We start from the raw sequence: 7,651 nt of genomic DNA on the forward strand, positions 1-7,651 counted from the left end.
TAGAAATTCTATGTACATTCTCTTCTCCAAGGTATCAAACTATCAAAAATACTTAATAGAACAAACAATCCTAAAATTTGTATGGAATCACAAAAGACCCCAAATAGCCAAAGCAAGAGAGAAAGAACAAACCTGAAAGCATCATGTCCCCTGATTTCAAACTATATTACAAAACTGTAGTAATTAAAGCAGCATGACACTGGCATACAAAGAAACACATGCATCAGTGGAACAAAGTAGGCCAGAAATAAGCCCACGCATAAATGGTCAATTAACTTACAACAAGGAACCAAGAATATACGATGGCAAGAGGAGTCTCTTCAACAAATGGTGCTGGGAACTGGACCCCTATCTTAAACCATACCCCAAAATTAACTCAAATGCATTAAAGACTTAAATGTAAGAGCTGAAACCATAAAACTAGAAGAAAACACAGGCAATACACTCTCTGACATAGGTCTTGGAGAGGATTATTTTAATCTGACACCAAAAGCAACAAAAGCAAAAAAATCAACAAGTGGGACCACATCAAATCAAAAAGCTTCTGCACGGCAAAACCATAAACAAAACCATAAACAAAATGAAAAAGCAACCTACTTTATGGGAGAAAAATTTTTGGAAATCATACATCCGAGGGGCATCTGGGTGGCTCAGCTGGTTAACTGTCTGTCTCTTGGGTTCAGCTCAGGTCATGATCTCAAAGTTCATGAGTTCAAGCCCCACATCTCTGTTAGTGCAGAGCCTGCTTGGGATTCTCTGTCTCCCTCTTTCTCTCTGCCCCTACACTGTTCACTCTCTCAAAAAAACTAAATAAACTTAAAAAAAATCAGATATCTGATAAAGAGCTATAATTTATATAAATATCCAAAGAATTCATACAATTCAAGAGCAAAAAACCAAACCATCGGATTTAAAAAATGAGCAAAAGATCTAAACAGACAATTTTCCAAAGAAGACATACAGATGCCCAACAGGTACATGAAAAATTGCTCAATATTGCTAATCATCAGGGAAATGCAAATCAAAACCATAATAAAATATCACTTCACTCCTGCTAGAATGGCTACTATCAAAAAGATAAGAAATAACCAGTATTGCCAAGGATGTGGAGAAAAAGGAACCCCTGTACACTATAGGTAGAAATATAAATTGATACAACCACTATGGAAAATAGTATGGAGGTTCCCCCCAAAATTAAAAATAGAACTACCATATGATCCAGCAAATCCACTTCTGGCTATTTATGCAAAGAAAACAAAAACACGAACTTGAAAAGATATATGTACCCCTATGTTCACTGCATAGTCAAGATAAGGAAACAACCTAAGCATCCATCAATGGATAAATGGATAAAGAAGTTATACACACACACACACACACACACACACACACACACACAAAGAAATATTACTGAGTCATTCATTAAAAAGGATGAAATCTTGCCATTTGCAATAACATGAATGGACCTCAAAGGCATTATGCTAAGTGAAATAAGTCAGAGAAAAGTAAATAGCATGACTCTTTCATGTGTGGTTATCTTAAAACAAAAACAAGCTCACAGATAGAGAACAAATTGGTAGTTACGGAATTGGGGGGGGGGGGGGTGGGGGGGCAGGGACAGAAATGGATGAACCAGTTGTTTGCTTTTTCTTGTTTTAAATAAACTGAATAAATTTTAAAAATAAAACAAATTCTCCAAAATACTTTTTTTCATTTTAATTTTTTAAATATACACTTTGAATGACAAAGAAAAACAGTTATAAGAAAGTTATTTAGAGAGACATATATGAGTTTACTATACGTGTAGGGAAAACTGTGCACCATAGACAGGTACGAAACATCGCCAATCTGCACTTTCCACTCCCATTTCAAACCACACACTAAGAATAAGAAGTCCTAAATCTAACTGGTTCTTCGCTATTCTGACTTCCCCATCTGGAGATGACAGTAAAGAATTAGAGTACTTCTAGTCCCTTCTAGTTCTAGTTCTGTTTCTACTGGTCTGCATGTTTTATAATTTGATATAGGCTTTCTAACATCCCACCTTAAAGTGTTGGTGTCAAAAGCAAAGCATTTTGTAATTAGTTAACATAAAGAAAAAGGCGCCAAAGCCTGAAGTGTTTAAAATGTGAAAACTGGAAAATAAGCTATATGGCAAAATAGTCACTTGTAGTTAATTTCATTCTTTTGAGGCTCTAAAATTTTTCCACCTTTGCATTTTCAGTGCATTCATAATACCTGAAAAGAACTACTTACCAGCAAATACCTCACACACTACACAAAAGAATTAAGGTATAACAGAAGAAAATTCCCTAATATGTTACTATATATAAACATTTTAATGGAAAAAAAAGAAATATCAAATGCAAAAATGGTAGCATACTAAAATATATGGAGAAACATACAGAATACTAACAACATAAATAAGGAAGTGACTAAGAGCTAATGTTTCTTAGCGTCTTACATATTTGGATTCAAATATAGCAATGCCAGCTGTTACCAGTTATGTAACTCTAAAAATTACATAATCTCTCATTTCTTCATTTGAAAATGGAGACAATGTCACCAACCTCACAAGGTTACTGTAATGATAAATGAAACTACTAAGCACTGTACTGGGCAGTTCAACAAACAGGCGTCCAACAAATAGCAGCTTTCATTACTATTATTTCTTCAGTAACAAAAGGGTAACAAATTTAATCTCAAAATTCATGTTTGAACTTCACTGTCTCTGCTACCTGGTTTCCATGCATACTTCTACAATTAAACCACATATACTAAGGTTACCAAAATGACTTCCAAATTGCTAAATCTTTAAAGATACTTTCTGTTCTTACTTGACTCCCCTGCTTTTGAGTCATTAACACTGCATTCTCCCAAGGTATCTAGAAAGGGATACTGAAAACATAGGGAATTACTGAAACATTTAAGCATGGGCTCTCTCTCACCACATCTTCCAAAGACTTTGTCACCTCCCCTTACCTTCGCATGTTGGCCTTCAGTCTTCTTTTCCTTTCTACTTCATACCGTCCGTGGATAATTTCAATTTCTTTCTAGTTTTTAACTGTAACCTACATGCTCATAATTCCCAAATCTGTCTCCTACCCTCACATCTCTCCTAAATTCCAGGCCCGTATTTCCAATTACCAGTGTAAATGTTATTTATGCATTCAACAAATGCTTACTGAAGGCAAAGAAAGCAAAGGAAATATTTATTAAGCATCTAATATGTACTGGACATCTTACATCACAGAGAGGTTAATTAAGTAAGCCATGAGAATCATTGCACCAATAAAAGAGGAGTTAGAACTCAAACACAGATCTGTTTAACAGCAAAGTTCAAGCTATTTCTACTACAATACACTGCCTCTCCAGTGTAGGAATACAAAATAAATACGGCATGTATATTTCAGATAAAATGATAAAAGTACAGGCTCACGGATAATACTTAAGTGAAACTATAGCTCATTTAACATCTGTATTGAATGAGCAAAATTTATTACCTATCATAGTCTCTACCATCAAAGGGTCACAGTTTGATAGAGACTGATTTTTTTTAAGGAATAAAAACATATTATTATAAACCTGGTAAAGATAAAAACAAGTGAATCATAGGAATAAGGAGTTGACGAGAGACATAGGGAAAATTTCCCATATTAGGATGAGCACAGGTTTCCCTGATAAATTCAGGGTAGGTGGACATTCAAGGCAGAGGGAACAGTAAATATAAATAAAAGCATTAGAATCATTTTAGTCTATCCTGAAAATTCCAAGTAATTCAGAAAACAGAAAAGAGTGAGGCCTAACATATACACAAGGATGGACCAGATTATGTAGACAGTCTTATGTGCCCTTCTTTGGGATAAAGAAAATGTGCAATTCAGAGACACATTTAGATATTTAAGCTCTTGAATTGACAAGATATGGTGATAACTCCCAGGTTTCTGGCCTGATTATACATAAGACAGCCAAGCAGAGTTAAGGGGTAAAACTTTGGAAATCAGAAAAACAAAACAAACTTAAAGAAAGCAACAAATAAAAATTGAAGGTAGAAAGTTATTTTACATGTGAGTATTATGAAATGCTGATGGAAAACTGAGTTGGAGGAGTATAGCTAGCTACAGGCAATTGTTCAGTCTTAAGAACTGGCCCACCACAAAAGGTGTTAGCCAGCAGAGGATGAGCCCTTAACGAAGGTCATAATCGTTCTACTTATCCTTGGTTAGGAGTTTAGGTATCTTCCTAAAACACAAATCTGATCATGCCATTCTCCAAACCCAATATCTCTATTTCACATAAGGTTAGCCTTGTGATCTCAGGAAGAGGATATCAACTGAGTCTAGAGACCATGTAAAATTCAGACTCTAAATTCAGAACATCTTGGCTCAGCTAGTAACCCAGGTACATTACTAACTAAATGATCCTAGGCACGTCACAATTTCCTAAGCTTCGATTCTCTCATTTGGAAAAAGGGGATAACAACTATTTCCCGAGTTGTTCTGAAAAATAAATGAGACAATTCATTCATATGTAAGCACCCAACAAATATTTAAGAGGAAAAAAAAAGGGAGGAAACGGGACATTATTGGTAAGGAGGTTGGAAAATGGCATAACTATATTAGAGTCCTTTCTGCTTGGAATCCTTTTCACCCAAACTTTTACAAGGCTGCTTAACATGCCATGGCTTACAGAGTGTCTACCATCTTTTGAACTTTCATATGGACAACCATGGTGCGTCACATAAATTTCAGCCTCATACTGCCCCTTGCTACATGAGCACCTTCATTTTACAATTTATGTGAAAGTTTAAGTAGTCTATACTCTAGATTCCCCCATTCTACTCTACCCAAACTGCTCTCTCAAAATGCAGTTAGGAAGTCTTTAATGAGAAGTAGAATAGTGTAGTAGAAAAAAATTACCCTTATTTGTAGCCATAAGAATTGGGTTCCTGCTATCTAAAACCTTGGCCAAATAACTTAATCTCCCTATTCCAGTATCTCCATCTGCAAAATAGATGATAATAACTTGCCCTGTTAGTATGTACCTTGCCTACACAAAGATTTTAAGTTCTTTTGGGGTGGGGGAAGACTACCGTATTTCTTTGTATTTCTTACTATATATATGTGTGTGTGCAATATATATATAGTATATATACTTAAATATATATACAAGTATACACACACACATATATTCAATAAGCAGGTTTATTGGTAAAAACACTAACACTAAAACATCTTCATTTTAAACTTATATATATATTAAATTAACTTACAAAGCTACAAATTATAACTCATAATTGAAGTCATAAACATCTTTAATTCCTTGTGTTAAGTCCTGAAAAGAGTTCACATAACAATTTTAAAACACAAGCACTTACTCCTTTAGGAAATTAATAATTTTGCTTTATCAATATTACATTTTAGTCTAACATTTTCTCAAATATTCTCTTGGTACAAAAAATAGGAACTTGAATACTTTATCAGTGTTTCACAACAGAATAATTGCCCAATTTTAGGGGGCAGGCACATCTCTACATGTGGCAAAAAGTCATTGACCTATTAATAATAACAAACTTTGATACCGTTTATAATAATAAGCCAAGTAATACTGAGCTCCTTTATGTAATAGGTAAATCCATTTATGGCCTATGGAACTTTATATGGTCCTAAAGCATAATGAGAGTAAAAGAATGTATTAAGTTCCTTCATAGAATTTAGGATACTAAGAGCCCTCAATGCAAGGTTGTTGTTGTTGTTTTTTTTCATTAAATAAAGGAACAGCCATTTTTAAAAATTTCTTGAGGTAAATTCTGCTTTGGCTAAAGTTTCTACAAATATCTGTAATAAGTTCTTTTTAGAAAACAGATCTTTCTGTCTTCATCTAATCTATACCAGTTTCTAAAACCAATTAAAAATCAAGGAATTGAAAACAGAAAAAGGAGTGAGAAGAACAAGTGGCTATACAAGAATGTGAACTGGTACATTATGGGTAAAGAAACACAACCACTCATAAAAGTCACATTCTTTCAGTAATTCTATAAATATCGAATTTCGAACGCTCTACTTCGAAGCATGGAGCGGCGGAAAGGGGCGGGAGTGCTATACTAATTTCTGCTTCCTAAAATGAAACCCTGAGGTTTTATTAATATGTTGGAAAACAGTAGCCAAGGATGTCTGCTGAACTAAAACTATTTAGAACCGGACAAGACACAAGAATAAAAAGCCTCTATCGTCTCTGTCTCCCCCACCCCCAAAAGAACCGGTCCCTTTTCACCGGTCTTGACTATAGTCAATTCACACAGAACTTCACAGTTAGTATCCCCAAAGTGGACTAAAACTATGTGACCCCCAGGAAGGGATAATGCTTCAAGGAATGGCTTCAAATTCAAGGCTCCAAGGGAAGTGATACCGGCAACTATGTGAAACTAGCAAGGCAGCAACGCTGGAGGGCGTGTCAGGCCCAGCAACGTAGCACTTTGCTGAACAGACCATTCATTAGCAGAGCCACGCTGCGGGGAGGAGGGCGCTCTGACACCGGCCCCACGGCCCGCTTAGCGCCGTCTTACACGAAGTGCGTCAGTCTCGGGGCCACTGGGTCTCTTCCCCGCGGTCCATCCGCGCCACTGGCGTCCCCAGTACCCCGCACCCTCTGGAAACTGAATACTGTCCCATCGCCCCCCCGCCACCCCCCAGGCTGAAGAGACGCCGTCGCCTAAACCCGATCCGCACGGGGGAGCCGCGCTGAGCACTCCCTCACCAGTCGCTAGATGAAAGTACGCCGGTGGTCTCCGCGAGACGGACACACAGTAGCGCAGGGACTCATCCTTAGTGAAGACAACAGGAGAAACCGAACGATGCCAGGGGGAGGCTGGTCCCCACGCACGGGAAAGCTGTGGAGGCGACTGCAACCACAGCCGCGACTACAGGCACGGGGAAGAGGGCAGGGGGGGAAAAAGGCCGGCGCGGGCGGGACCCAGGAATAAGACGGGCGTTGATTGGCTGTGGCTCGTGTATGCCTCATGAGGATTGGCTGGTGTTTGCTCAGAAGGCCTCGCGTGGCAGCACCTAAACTGTGGCCTTTCCCGGGAATCCTAAGGGAACATGACCCCCCGGCCTTGGGATTATCGGCGCAACCCGGAGGTGGGGAAACATAGCAGTTGGGGACTCTCGGCCAACAGGCCAACAGCGGTGGTGGAAATGTCTCTTGCAGGGTCAGCCATGGCCTAGGCAGAAATGTCAGCTGCAGCCCTGGAATTCAGGATAAACCCCGGTGCGGCGAGGGCCCTGGAGACCTGGCGGAATGCCTTGGGCAGCCGGTCACCACGCAGCAGAAGCCAAAAGCGGAGGCATCTTGCACAGAAGAGTTCTTCCGTCGACCCAACGGTGGGGTCATTGGAAAGCCAAAGTCATTGTCTCGCGCAGAGACGCATCCTTGCCCTTTCCTGCCCGTTTCTACATTCAGATTATCTAAGAGTCACTCCCTTGGTCTGAATGCTTCACTGCCTTCTTAGATCGCTACTGTGGGACTTGCTGCCCGTTAGGGTCGCGTCGCTTTTGTGCCTGACCTCCAGGCTCACACTCTGCTCTCCCCCACTTAACTCTGCATCCAAGGCCGGTTTTAAAAGTGGCGGAGTGGAAAAAGAGAGAGAGAG

At 39.0% G+C, this 7,651-nt stretch overlaps 1 protein-coding gene across 4 annotated transcripts in view; it reads right to left on the minus strand.

The window, feature by feature from the left end:
• The window catches only part of IBTK (inhibitor of Bruton tyrosine kinase), a 92,472-nt gene extending 85,522 nt beyond the window's left edge, over window positions 1-6,950 (minus strand). For 2 of the 4 annotated variants that reach the window (XM_086707306.1, XM_086707305.1), the window contains exon 1: window positions 6,757-6,950. The gene's annotated coding sequence lies outside the window, so the exon portion shown is untranslated. The remainder of the gene's footprint in view (window positions 1-6,756) is intronic. The other 2 variants (XM_086707304.1, XM_086707302.1) reach the window with 1 other exon arrangement.
• Between the last annotated feature and the right edge of the window lie 701 nt (window positions 6,951-7,651).

Source organism: Puma concolor, chromosome B2 (genome assembly GCF_028749965.1).
Source record: "Puma concolor isolate L17-30 chromosome B2, mPumCon1.1.hap2, whole genome shotgun sequence".
In the NCBI taxonomy this organism is placed as follows: Eukaryota; Metazoa; Chordata; class Mammalia; order Carnivora; family Felidae; genus Puma; species Puma concolor.